Below are 14,169 nucleotides of genomic sequence, written 5' to 3'. Positions count from 1 at the left end.
GGATTCCTGAAGGATCAGACTCAGGGGAGCAGAGAATACGATGGTGGCGGCAGGGGCTGGGGCAGGGGAGGAAATGGGGCCGTGCTTTCCAGCGGGCGTGAACTTGCAGTTCTGCAAGATGGATAAATTCTCCTAGCCTGCTGTCCGATGAAGTGGCTCGATAAGTTAACAGTATAGGATTGTACCCTTCAGAATCCGTGTGTTAAGAGGGTAGCTCTCGTGTTAAGTGTTCTTAACACACACACACACACACACACACACACACACAGAAACTCTGGAAGGAGCTGGATGTGTTACCGCTTGTAATCGTCTCACAGGTGTTTGCCTGTGTCCAAGCCCATCAAATGGTGAGTGAAGTGCGCGCTGCCCGGCCTCAGTGGTCCTCCAGGAATGCTGTGGAGGACACCAGGGGACGCCCGGCGAAGTGGAGGGAAGAATTCAACTCTCCTGCCTCAAAACATTCCGAAATGGAGAATTGGAAAAAATAAAGGCAAGTAAACAAACAGTAAGTCCTTTCCTGGTGGAACTGGGCTCAGGCCCTCGCTTCGTGCCCATCCTTGTTGGCACGCCCGCACTCCTGTTCTGGCGTCCACTTACTTTGTGCATCTCCCCACTTGGTTTCCGGCCTCCCCACCGCTGCGGGGGGAGCAGAGGCTGGTCTGTCCGAGCCGTGCAGCTGCAGAGCCCAGCACGGAGCCTGACGGGCAGCAGGCGTAGGGACGGTGGGTGAGCAGAAGGACAGCAGGCCAGCGGGTGGGAACCAGGTGGGCACGGCCCCTGAAGGCAGGTTTCCATAATAGGGTCTCGGGAAAGAAGGGAGGGAGGAGGGGAGGGACAGAAAGGGACATGGGAGCCAGTACATTCTGTTCATCCCCTCTGCTTTTGTTCCATTCTCATGGTTTCTGGAAACAACGAGCAAATGAACCGCCTGCTGTCCCAGCTTGGCTGCTAAACACCCCCTCTTTCCCTTCACTCTCTGCCCCCCAATTGTCTGTCTGCTGTCACCAGTGGGAGGAGGTCAAAGCGCGACATTCAAAGACCTCCCATGTGGGCTTAGGAAAGGCTCTCTCTTCCCCCGTGTCTTGGATCTGTTCCCCCCTTTCCCCTCATTTCCTCACACACTGTCTTGTGATCTCAGAGAGGCGTTAAAGGGGGAAAGTGTTGTATGTGCTGCTGTGGGAGATGGTGGGTGTGGGGGAAGGGACGGGGAGTCTAGGGAAATTGCCAAGTAACAGTTTTGCCTGCTATCTGGTTGCCAAGGTAATTGTGAATCTTCATCTCACGGCTCTGACCAGTCCCGGCCGGGAGGACGGAGTTCTGCGCCTCCCCACAGGAGCCAGCTGGGTTCTGCAGGTCAGATGTGTGAAGACCCCTAGCCCAGCTCCCTCTGTGCCATCCCCTCCCTCCCAGACCTGTCGTGAAGCGGCAGACTGTCACCTTTGCTCTTCAAACAGAAGGGCAGCTTGTTACAGTCTGCTGTATGTTTGGGGGGGGGGGAGGTGCAGGAGGTGGGAAGGTATTACATCTACACTTGTGAGCACTTGTAGTCTGATAAAGGTCAGGGATGCTGACCTGCAGACGTTCAAACAGCAGACACCCGGTCTCTTCAAATCCGAAGCACCGTTGTCTTCGAAAGAGAGAAAAGCTGTCTGCCCCTCATCCTTCCCTAGCTGCCTTTCTGCTAAAGATCCCATTTGTCTCAAAGGCAGAGATGCACACCTTTCCTGGCAGCTGTAACCCCACCTTTTCCGGGGAGGTGTTCTCCATTCTGTGTTCACCAAACGACCATGGGAAACGAAGATTCTTCTTTTGTTCATCTTACCTCCCTCCCTTTACACAGCGAGCTCATCACCTCCCCTGCTCCCACCTACACACAGAGCAAGGGGAAGGTATTTGCAGTGGTATTTAAAAAAAACCAAAAAACAAAAAAACTTTCAAGAGTTTTTGGCAGTATTTTCCATTTCCTGCCAATATGTCTTTATTTGACTATTTCCCCCTTCCTTCTCCTGTCTTCCTAGATTTTATAAGGAATACGTTTTCTTCTTGCAAAGAGAAATCTGATCGCTGCTAATAGAAATGCAATGGGGAAAATGCTCGGCATGATTTAGGACCACCTGGGGATCCTCATTTTTCTAATAACAATTTTATGGTGCTTTATAATTTACATATGCATACATTCTCTCGTCGTAACAGAGCAACCAGTGCCATTGCCTGACTTCCAGAATCATTAGACAAATCTTTCTTTTCTCTTCCTTTCCCCCTACCTTATTTCCAGTCTCCTGGAACATGAGGATATGCTAAAGGAGTAGCTGTGGGTTTTAAACAAATACTACACTAAGATTTTGTGCTTTAAAATGAAAGCAGCTTATCGTATATCTACTATGAACTACAGCTACTTCATTTTGAGAAGCATTTATCTGCCAAAAAAAGATGAGGATCCCCTGACCCTAACGTCTCTCTTTCACAGGGATAAGGAGAGACAGATTTTGTAACTTTTATTGAATTTAGTAGACATTTATTGATCCGGTCACCGTTCTATAGAATTGAACTAGGTTCAGTTATTGCAGTGGTTTTTTTTCCCCCCTGCTCTTTTCCTTTCTTTATTAGCCTTGTCTGACAATATTTAAATTCATGGGGTTTTTTTCCCAACCCCCAAATTTCTGTTTCTTAAACAGAGGCAAAAGTGACTCAGAAATTAATGTAAGTCACCAGGAAGAGAGGCATAAACCTGAGACTTGAACTCAGTTCGCCTGGCTCTAGATTCCGCTCTTCTAACATTTAAAAATCACATGTAAATCCTTTTAGGAGACAATCTGAACAAATTTGAACAATGATTGATCATTTGTATGTATGAAAAAATCGCTGCTACCTATTTTCGGTGTGTTAATGGTAATATGAGGATGTACTCTTAAAAAGACTTTATACTTTGTAGGTAGACCCTGAAATACTTGCGGCTGAAATGATAAGAAGTCTGGAATTTCCTTCAAAATCATACAGGAGGTGGGGAATTGGCAGGTGTACAGATAAACAAGATGGGTCATGAGTTGATCATTGAAGCTAGGTGCTGGGTATATAGGGGTTCATCACACGGTTGTTGTTACTTTTACAGATGTCTGCAATTTCCCATAACAAAAATTTTCAATTAAGTAATAAAAATTAAAAGCGTGTTTTGCCCAGGTACTCCCTTCCCAGATGAGTAACAGCGTGTAAGATTCTAATTGGGGGGTTTGTATCCAGTTTCTGCTGGGAACCAACCCATCAAATCTCAAAATAGTTGGCAGAACAGACATCAGGATTGAGAGAGCAGCTAAATATTCAGCCACAAATGGGTCATTGTTGAGGGAAGCCAAGAATCCCCTGGAAATGCAGGGAGCATGTCACTGAGTTGCCAAAAATAAACACAGCTTCTGACAGATGTCCCCTCTGAGAAAAGCACAACTGTGCTCTCTTGGTCTGTGGAGTCAGCACCAAGGACCCCCAAAATAGCACCAACAAGGCTTTGTTGAAGAGCCAAAGAATAACAAAAGACGTTTTTAGTTCCTTTCCCCCACGCCTGTTGGCCTTCCTTCATAGAGCCTTCTCCGAAGGAAGCCTTCTTGGGCGCCATTGGCGGGATGGTAAGTTAGTGGGATGGTAAGCTGGTAGAGGCTCTTTAGAGGACAATTTAACAGAATCAAAATTTTGAAGGCATTTTCAACAATTTTTTGTGATTTTCCTACACCTATATTCACGTGCAGACACTTACACAAGGATATACACTGCAGCATTGTTTGCTATCGCAGACACCATAAACAAGTTCACATTCATTCTTGGGGAATGGGAAGGGTGAGTATGACCGTATGGTAGAATCCCACACAGCCATTAGAACAATCAAGGTCCATCTCAGTGCATGAGACAGGGAGATGTACAAGACAGCATGTGATGGGAAAGCACTAGGCATGTGGTCTGGTCCTATAGGAGACCGGTTGTTTCTGGAAGGTGTGGGGGATTATTCTCGGATACAGTTAAGGCTCAACCTGGGCTGAGGGAGGAGAATGGACAGAGAAGATATTCAGTTCTGGGTCTGTCTAATCACAAAGTGTGTTCCTCCGACTTTTGATGGGCTCTTTAGGTTGACACAGGTGGCCTTCTGAAATTCTGGAGGCACGTGCTTGAGGAATTGGCTGCTTTCTGCTAGGTTCCCTACTTCGTTGGTCTTGTGTGTCCCAGTGTGCTTGGTAAAGGAGGCCCTAAATTCCAGGACCAGAAAGAGCAAGCAGAGCTTACGCTCCTCTGGAGAAGCAAGGACCATTTGGCCACTGTCAGCCACTGGAGACTTGGCTTCCTGAGTTCTCCCACTGCAGGTGGGATGCAGTGTCCTCTTACTATATTTTTTTCCAGGGATTTCTTTTGAGGCAAGATGGAAAAAGGCTGCAGTAGGACTCTTCCACCTCCATTCCTTGCTCTGCAAGAACCTGGTATGTGAGACCTGAGGTTCTTTCTCCTTTGTATGTCTTTCTGCTTTTCTTTCCTTCTTTTTTTTTTTCCAGAAGAGATTAAATGAGGCTTAAGACCTCTGTAGAAGGTTAAATAAGACATGCCAGAGAAGAATTGTGGTAAAGTCATCACTGCCTTTCTCCAAAATACAAAATTATTGCATCAGATTTGTCTAAAATCAGGAGAATCCTATGTTTTTAACTTCTGGAAGTCAGCATGGAGACTCTGAAGTTGAACTCTCTCTACTACCATACTCAACGTTGTTATGTAAGCTGTTCAAGTAGGGAGGTAAGGGAGGAGTGGTTCGGACTCCCTCAGGGATCTGCTGAAGACCGAGGGAGAAAATCTTTCACCTACAGGCTAAAAACAGGTTTAGGAGTCAGGAGGAGCCCACCAAGCTGCTGTGGTCAGGGTGGGGGTCCAGCCATGAGCCAGTCTGCTCAGCTGCTTCCCTCTTGAAGCCCCTGTAACCAGCACGTGGAGGTGGCAGCCTATTCAGCAAGAGCCCAGCACAGGTAGAGAAGCCATCCTTAATCAAGAAGAATTGATTATGCAAAAAAAAAAAAAAAAAAATTAAAAAAAAAAAAGAATTGATTATTCTGGGCTTTCAAGTCTTTGCAGAAAGAGATCCGCAAGCAGGGGATCTTAAGCTTGACTGGAAGGAGAGGACAGAGATGGGGCTTCTAAAGTTCTGAGCTGAGAGAACAAGAAGGTAAAGGGAAATTTCTAGCTGGAATTCCCGCTCTGTTTGCCCCCTCTTTCCTCCTAGAAGCTCAAGCAATCAGACAGTGGGTGTGGAAGCAGTGAAAAGCTTGCCTTCAGCTATCCAGATGCCTTAACTTTGACTCTAAGTAATGATTTTCTGTCACTTTGTTCCCTGCTGTGGGCTCTTGCATTTCAAAGTGTAACGAAGGGGGCATCGTTCCACGGAGAGCTGACTAATGGAGATCGTTGCCTGATGATTGCTTCCTGGGCTTCGCATGTCATCCTTCTGTCATCCATACAGCCCGGGATCATTCTGGCCCTTCAGCAATAGCCCTCCCTTGCTGCATCCCTTCCTCTGTGGTCAACCGAGACCTCTCTAGTCTCTCTGCACTGCACCTGTGCCTGATCTGTCCTCCCCAACCCCACCTGTCCATCGCTGGCTTCTCTGTCTCTAAATTTACCATCTTTCAGATTCCACCCTTAGACAATAGGGCATGAGATTAGCAGGAGCCAGAACTACTCAAACTGTTCTCTCTCACTATTGTCTAGAAAGAAAAAACATCCTCAAATTGGGAAGAGTGTTAAGTAAGTGCAGGGTGGTGGAGAAAAAACCACCATGTACAAACTGGCAGCACACGTTCCAGGGAAGAGGACCCACGTGACAGAGCCCTGGGGTCAGAGGCCAGATCCACTTTTTGGTAACCATGTGACTTTGGACAAGTCATTGAACCTCTTTGAACTTGTTTCCCTACCTCTAAAAGGGCACACTTTGACTCTTTCATCTCTAAGCTACCTCTTAAAGACTCAAACTTCAGTACTTTACCACCGAATGAGCTTGTTACTTGGTCCCTTTTTGGAAACATATGGCTTTTTGGAGTTCCAGAGTTAGATGGAAAAGATAAAGCCTGGCTTCATGCTCTAGACCTTAGAATGTTCTATTGATCTCGTTATGTAGGACACATTATGGAAACAAAAGTGTGGAGGTATTCCACCTACTTCCAAAGCTTACGTTCTGGAAAAAGGTAATAAGAGTGAGAAGAAAACTTCTTCCATTGGGACGTCTTCATTATCTCTTGGTTCTAGCACTTTCTATTCATGAGAGTGACTTGGGGTAGTATCAGGGAAAAGTGAAGTTGCCCTGTGGCTTCATCTCGAATCCTACCATGGCTGATGGAAGGTCTTCTCAGTTCATGGCATCTTGTGACAATTGGCTTGGTCTCTTGGTACTATAGGTATCGTGAAGGGCCTTCATATCTTCAGTATCCAAAGATCAGAAGAATCCCAGCTTGCATAATACTTTATATCAACTTGGGAAAAGATTTAGAATCCAGAGAAGAGCCATTCTGAGATGGTCGAGAAGCTTCTCACCAAGTGGCTGTGTTTAAAAATGGAAGATGTTCAGAGTGACAAAGTCCTGTTCCATTGGCTCATCCTAAAGAGTTCAGCAAGAATCAGAAGAAACAATAATTGACCTCTTTGACTGCAGACCTTTGCCACTTAAGAGTCCACAATGGCTCCCTGGTGCTTCTGAAAAACACCTTCCACAAAGCTTGTTTGATGTCTTAATCACTTTATCCTGGGGTGTGTCAAGAAGTGGTCCTATGATCTCACAGTCATGGTGGGTAATTTTTGAGGAATCATGAGAGAGATCAATAAAATTGGATAAGCCATCAGATGGGATTCCAACCATGGAAAATCAGCTCAATGTCAATGCCAGGCAATAAGCCAAGATTTCTTTAAAGAGGCAGGGGACCATGAGGTCTAGAAGGCCACAGGGGCCCCAGGGCTGACAAGTGCCTGCTGGAAAGTTGTACCACACAAGCTGTGTTTTTAAATATTTTAATGAATTATTTGGCTGGCAAATTTTGGGGGCTACTGTAGATGGAAGTGTGTGTGTACTATAGAAAATTTTTTAAAATGTCATCTATAAAAGCTTTGTGGATAAGATGGAGAAATAAGGAATAAGTATTTTGGACTGCATTTTCAGCTTATGGCTGATTACCATAAGTTTTATGAATAGTTCTGGGTCAACATGGAAGTGGGTGGTTACTATTAGAGCTTCTCTCTCAGTCTCAACGCTTCCAACATCGTTGTCAAAAAGTAGGAGAAGAACAGAACAGATATGCACGTCAAATTTGGCAGTGACCTGGAGCTGGGAAGGATGGCTAATGTAGTCACTGACAGCATCAGATGCCAAGTGATTTTGATTGGATTTAACCTTGAGCTGAAACAAAAGATATGAAGTCCTATGTTTCAGGTTCAAGATCAGTTGTACACAGGCAGAATGGGGAAGATGCAGCTTGGCAGAGGCCCATCCAAAAACATCTTAGTATTTCAGGGTATGGAGCTGGCTCGGTCAGAGGAGCATGCGACTCTTGATCTCAGGGTCATGAATTCAAGCCCCATGCTGGGTGTAGAAATTACTTAAATAAACTTAAGAAGAAAAGAAAACATCTAGTATTTCAGTTGACCACAAGCATAATGGGATGTAGCTTTAAAGCGAAGCCAGTACAGTCTTCAGTTTCTCTTACCAGAAGTAAACTGTCCAGGCACAAAGTATTTTTTTCGCCCAATATATTATGTTGGTCAAAGATCTGGTGAACTACGTGTAATTGCTGGCCTTCACAATTTCAAGGGAGTCGCTGAACTAGGCTGTGCACAGAGGAGAGTGTCTAGGGTGAGAATAACCATAATCCATGAAAAAAAATGGGATTTCTTTTTATCACTATTTAACCAAAATGTATTGATCATTAAGTATGTGTCAGGCACGGTAAGAGTCCTCGAAAATGCTCATAGACACACAGCACGGTCCTACTGTCAAGGTGCTGATAGTCTAGATGGGCATCAGAGGTAAACAGCATGAGGCAGAGGAAGGAAATGCTACCGAGTGGTGAGCATCAGAGGGGCAGGTGCGAGGAATTCTGGTGAGAAGGACCAGGAAGAGGATCATGAAAACTCAGAGGAAGTGAACTTTGAGAACCATAACCTTTTGAAGTTAGAAGAAACTTGCTTTTTTTTTTTTTCCTTTTTCTGATGCTTATAAAACAGGAGAATGACTTCTCAGTGATTGTTTGGGTCCAAAACTCTTCAGCATGGCACAGTCCCTCTTCTATCTGTGGACTAGTCCATGTGCGACTAGGTCACACAACTAGTTGCAGTCTTAGAATTCCATGGCCATGGAGTCCTCCTGAATTTCATCCAATTGTCTTTTCCTGCAGGCCAATTTTTTTTTCCCAATTGCTCAACCGTATTTTGCATGATTTTCTGGTAGAATTCAGCTGGCCAGCCAAATTTAGTATTGCGTGACAATTTGACAGGCCCACACTCAATTCCTTTGTCCAGATCACAAAGCCTATGACCAGAATAGATCCACCCTCCACTGAGAGCAGGTGGCTCCCGAATAGGTGTGTCCCAGGCCACTCTCCAAGGACGCTTGCCAAGGACAGGATGGATGTGAAAGGGCCTCAGGCTTGTGAGTAAAGGGAAAATGAGCTGGACTGGAAATTCCATGACAGTGAGAGAAGGCGGGCTCGAAAATAAATAATCATACTGACCTCGGTGAGGTAAGTACATATGCCTTTGACCCTGTTGAAAATAAAGGAAGGAGAAAGAATCGAAAGATAAATTCTACAGTCTGTTACCTTGAAAGCACTGTGCCCTGCTCTTTGCTCAGCTGGAGGGTTCCCAGAAGTTATAGACTAGGGCTTCACAGTCAGAATTTGCATCCAGAAGCTTCTTTTTCATTGGCTCTGTCTTTCTATGCTGAGATGATAACTCTCCTTGAAGGTAGGGTGGGCTCCCATGGCGGGGGGATCCCCCCACCCCCACCCCACCTCTTCCCTCTTGTCTTCATTAGCTCTGGCTCCATGAGAATCCCTGTGGTCCAAAGAGCACTTAATTCCAGTTGGAACCTTCTGGAACCCAGAAGATTCTCTCCACATCCTATAGACGTCTCTTTATCTACATCATCCCATGTTTTTGCTATTGATACAAACGAGATCATTAACCCTCCTTACAACGGTTAATTTTATGGGTCAGCTTGGTGGGCCACAGTACCTAGATATTTGGTCAAACATCCAGTCTGGATGTTGCCGTGAAGGTGTTTTTTTAGGTGGGATGAACATTTAAAGCAGTGGACTTTGAGTAAAGCCAATTACCCTCCATAATGTGGGTGGGCCTCATCCAATCAGCTGAAGGCCTAGATAGAAAACAGAGTGAGGATCTCAGATGGAACACAGAATTCTGCCTTAGACTGTCTTGGAGTTGAGCTGCAACATCAGCATTCCCTGGATGGCCAGCCTGTAGGCCTACCCTGTGGGTTTTGGACTTACTAACCTCCACAGTCATGTGAGTGAACTCTTTATTATCTCTCCCTCCCTGTCTCTCTCTTGCTCATTTGCTGGTTCTATTTCTCTCTCAATAGGATAGAGACACACACATCTTATCCATTCTGGCTCTCTACCATCATACACTCTTTCAAGTAGAGGACCTGTAGTTTAAGCCCCTGCTCGGTTTTTCTCTAGACCCCAGAAACAATGTCAGCCCCTACTTGACCGGAAAACCTGCCTCCAGACAGGAACTTCCTCACTTTCCAAGATGTTATCTGGGCATGCACGTGCCCACACCTGTTACCTTCAAACTAAGAAAAGATGACCCTCCTCCTCTTTTGGGTTGGTCCCTCTCCCTGTGCCCTTGATCTGAACGAACACTTCACTTCTCCCCTCAATCTAGGACCTGGCTCCATCCATCATCCCCCCTCTCTGATACGAAGAGATTCATATCCATCTCCTTCCCCAGAACCTAAAAGTGTGTTCATCTGTCTTTGCTGTTTTATAAAAGGAGGCAAAACAATATCTCCCTGAACCTCAAATGACACCTCATCTGTCTCCTTGCCTTCGCAGCCAAGTGCTTCCTCCCACTCACTCTCCAGCCACCGCATTCTGCCTTCCGCACCTCACTGCGCCATGAAATCCACCAAAAACATGGTGGTCCGGGGCTGCCAAGTTCAGGGGGAGCTTTTTGGTCCTGACTTTGGCCCTTCTTCAGCCTCTGACACCGCTGCCCTTCCTGGGCCTCCCAACCCCCAGATGCCATGACTTCCTTCCTCCTGGCATTCCCAAAGCGAAGGATTCAAACCACTGATGACAGAAGGGGTAATTTTAGGTGCTGTAAGAGCACAACCAGGGTTGGGTATACCGTGTAAAATCTTCTCTGCTTTTCAGCCCTGCCTTGATGCAGGAAAAGATGGGAGTTGCACAGTGAGAAGAGAAATTCTCTCTTAATTCTCTTTCACTTCTTCTGATTGGAACGAAGAAAAGTCTCCGCTTGCAGTTAGTGTGGCTTTTGACATTTTTGTAATGCTTGCTGATCTTCCCTTCCTAAAGTAAAACAGGAGAGCAGTCTCGGAGCCCTCTCTGGGCAGTCGTCACCACGTGGAATGTAGAAACAGGGTTTTCTTTATTTCCCTTTGTGGTTATTTTTTAGGAGAACTATCTATGGATAGGAAGGGATAGGATTTCCTCATTGATTATGTTGATAATACATTGTCTTTCAAACAGTCTCATAAAAATTAATCAAAGTCGAGGTGAACTGAGAAAAAGCCTAAGAAAAACAGCAGTCCAGGTGAGACCAATGCCCCAGGTCTGGGAAAATCTGGCTTCCCCGCTGGTGTTTCTCAGGACCCTGAACTTGGCCCTCATTGCTCACCCAACACATTTGCTGTTTCTCATCTGGTCCCATTGATTTGATATAAAGTTGACTCTAGTGTCGTTCTCTGTAGCTCTCTCCTGAGCTGTGAATACAGATTTAACTACTGTGGGATAGCCTCCCTAGAAAACTCACAGGCTGACCACTTTCAGCATTTTCTACACTAAAGCCATCATCACCCTTTCCATCCCATATGTACTACCCCCAAGAATGGCACCAGCTTGTCATCTAAGCAGGAAAACTGGGAGTTGCTCTTAGGACCTCCCTCACCCCCGAACACCCAGCTGCAGGGTGAGCGGAGGAATCCTCTTTTACTCGACCTGAGTGGTTCCCTCCTTTCCATCCTCTCCACCTGCTCTCAGACGCCTCATCTCTTGGCCGGGTCTAACTGACCTCCCTGCCTCCTATGTCAAGCCCATCCACGAGGCCTTGGAGTCTGACGGTACCATCCCCTCCCTAGCCTCAGGCTGCCGTTTTCAGGCACATACAAAGGGGCTGTTTGAGGACCGTGTCTTAACCTGAGGTCCATAAATAAGCCACGGGGTGACTGAACCCACCAAGATTCATCGAAAACCTTTGTGCATGTGGCTGGAAATGCATTTTTTCTAGGACATGAGCCCACGACTGTTGTCAGCTCCTCAGAGGGCTCTTTAAGGCTAAGAGGGGTACCCCTTCTCACCAAACTAGAGAACCATCATGAAGATTAGTAAGTAGATCGAGTAAGACTGGATAGCCTTTGAGGTTCTCTTCTTCAGCTCCAACCAGTCTTTCCCTGGGAGCCTCTCCACCATCAGCACCCCCTTCTCCCACAAATGCACACCGCCTGAAGCCCTTGGCTTCTACAGAGGCAGACTGCTTAGGTAATAACATTCGCTCTTGGGGGTGCTTCCATCTTATTATACGCAAAGAAGATAATGTGGATAGATGTGTGCCTCCAGGAAGGAAAAATGTGGAGCTATGATGCCACACATAACTTTCAAATAATACTTTTTGAAACTCCCAGGAGGGTACACGTGGTTTTGGTGGGGAGGAGCATATACGCCTCAATGGTACAGAGTAAGAAATATGGGGGTTTGGTGTGATCATTATTATAACAAAAATAACTGCCACTTACCAAATTTACTATTGCCAGGTGCTGGGCAAACCACTCTGTGACATTAAGTCCTATTGCTGTCATTTATCAGATGGAGACGATAAGGCTTAGAGCAATGAACTTGCCCACAGTCGCAAGGCTAGAAAGACGGGGAGGCTGGAATGCAAAGGCAGAACTGTTTGACCCTAACCACAGTGCCATGTCAACAAGAGCTTGAAAGATTTTTTCAGAGATTCTGCTCTTTGCTACGTAAACTGCAAAACAAGAGTCACAGTCACACTTATTCTGTGCCATGAGAACTACAAATATTTTATCAAGGTAGAAGATAAATATCTACACTTCTCTATCTGAAGGCTCTGTACCCCACCCCCCTCATCCCCAAACATTTCATTCAGACCATGTCTGTGGGCTTTTTGAGGGTAGCAGGTGGGGAGATGAAGTTGCTTGCTTAATTAGTAATTATGTGATTGCACAGAGACAAACTTTGAAGCATGGGTTTTCATGCCGAAGTTTTTGCAGTGGTCTCCTGAGCCTTCAGGAGGAGCATCCTGGGAATGTAGGAGCAGCTCTACCATGCAAGCCTGCAGGGGGCTGCAGGAGGCGGTCCAGACCCAGCTGGCCTCTCCAGCGCATCCCCCTGGCAGTACAGGGACCCCGGGTTCCAGCGAAGATGCTGGGATTGGGGTGCACAGAACAGAGCCAGCCTTAATGCCCAAAGGTTGCCAAGATTTTCAGGGAGAAGAACCCCCAGCATCACAAATGTTGGGCTAAATCGGAGGGAACTCACAAGTGAAAGGGGGAAGCTATTGGGACATAGACAGCAGAAAGATACTGGAGGAATAGAGGCAGGGCTAGTGCAACAGACGGGGTAATCATCGCCCACCACTTACTGAGCATTAACTAGGTGCCAGGGATTTACATCTAATCCTCACAACCCCGGGAGACACCAAATCCATTTCTGTTTCTTCCTGGACACACAGACCCCATTTCCCAGCCTGCTTTGCAGTTGGAGGAGCCACGTGACTAGGTTCTGGGAACTGTGGGAACATAGCATCGCTTCTCCCGCATAGCCACCCTCAAGTCACCTCTCTGGACTTGCAGTTAGCAAAATCACAAAACAGAAGGAACACAAGCCCTTACCTGTCCACGTGGAAGGTCGCCCATCCAATACCTACTTGGACTGTTACACGTCTGAGGCAAACCTTTAGATGTTAAGCCATTAAGATTTGAAGGGTTATCTGTTACAGCAGCTGGGGTCCCCTATGAAATTCCACAAGCCCATGAGCAGTGCTTTTCCTATCATCATTTCCAAATGAGGTTCTTCAAGCAGAAAGCTCTCCCATGGCCACGACAGGTAAGTAATGGTGTCAGGACTCAGACCCCAGCCATTAGCCCCAGAGCCCGTGCTGGCAGCTGCTGGTTCTTTCCTATAAAGGGTTGTGGGGAGTGGATGAGACAACGCATGCGCAGTGCTCGCTCCGGGACTGACCTTCATGTGGTTCTTGTTCATGGCTGTGATGAGTGTCCTCTGGACCTTCACAGACCCCTTTCAATCCCGCCCTATCACTTTCCTACTGCCCACCTCCCATGCTGACCCTAACTCGCCCATCTTTAGGGTGTGCACTGACTGTCTTCCTGCCTTCCTTTGTGGAGCACTTGTAGGTGTAGATTGGGGTTCCACATGCAGGCTGGGGCGCACACACGTTGCCTGTGCAACGAGGCTGATGGCACCAGAGCGAGGTTATTGGCTTTTCTCACCGGCTTAAAACCTCTCACAGGTATGTGAATCAGACTGGAGGGTGAATCCTAGTTGGGGGCGGGGGGGGGGGCAGTTAATCTGATCCAAGACTAAACTGAGACTCTGTTCTCAACAGGCTGGAAGGATCGGGCCAACGCAGAGAAGAAATCTAATAGAGAAAAACCAACGGCAGATTCTTCAAGGAAAAGGACCTGAGAGGTCATTGGCTGAAGCTTCCGATTAAATCCTTGACTAGATGGATTCCCTGCCTCCCGAATTTTACTATTCTAGTCACACCTGTTTCTATCTGATTATCTCCAGGCATGTGAAGAAATTACTGTATCTGTTTTAAAATCTTGTTAAACTCCAATTAAGTGCACTGGGCCGGCTTAGATTTTTAAACCCCAAGCTTTTAAAGCAGATGTCTCTGAAGCAGGCTGGTATGTAATCC

The 14,169-nt window shown here is 46.5% G+C and overlaps 1 long non-coding RNA gene across 1 annotated transcript; it reads left to right on the top strand.

Annotated features, from left to right (window-relative positions):
* Positions 1-1,265: 1,265 nt before the first annotated feature.
* On the top strand, positions 1,266-13,743 carry LOC132014905 (uncharacterized). Its single transcript, XR_009403482.1, has 3 exons — positions 1,266-1,353; positions 4,381-4,457; positions 13,643-13,743. It is a non-coding gene; the product is annotated as an uncharacterized LOC132014905 (long non-coding RNA).
* The last annotated feature ends 426 nt before the right edge of the window (positions 13,744-14,169 follow it).

The sequence above is a fragment of the Mustela nigripes genome, chromosome 4, assembly GCF_022355385.1.
Source record: "Mustela nigripes isolate SB6536 chromosome 4, MUSNIG.SB6536, whole genome shotgun sequence".
Classification (NCBI taxonomy): Eukaryota; Metazoa; Chordata; class Mammalia; order Carnivora; family Mustelidae; genus Mustela; species Mustela nigripes.
Note: the sequence above shows the minus strand (reverse complement) of the source record. Positions and strands in the feature narration are given on the sequence as shown.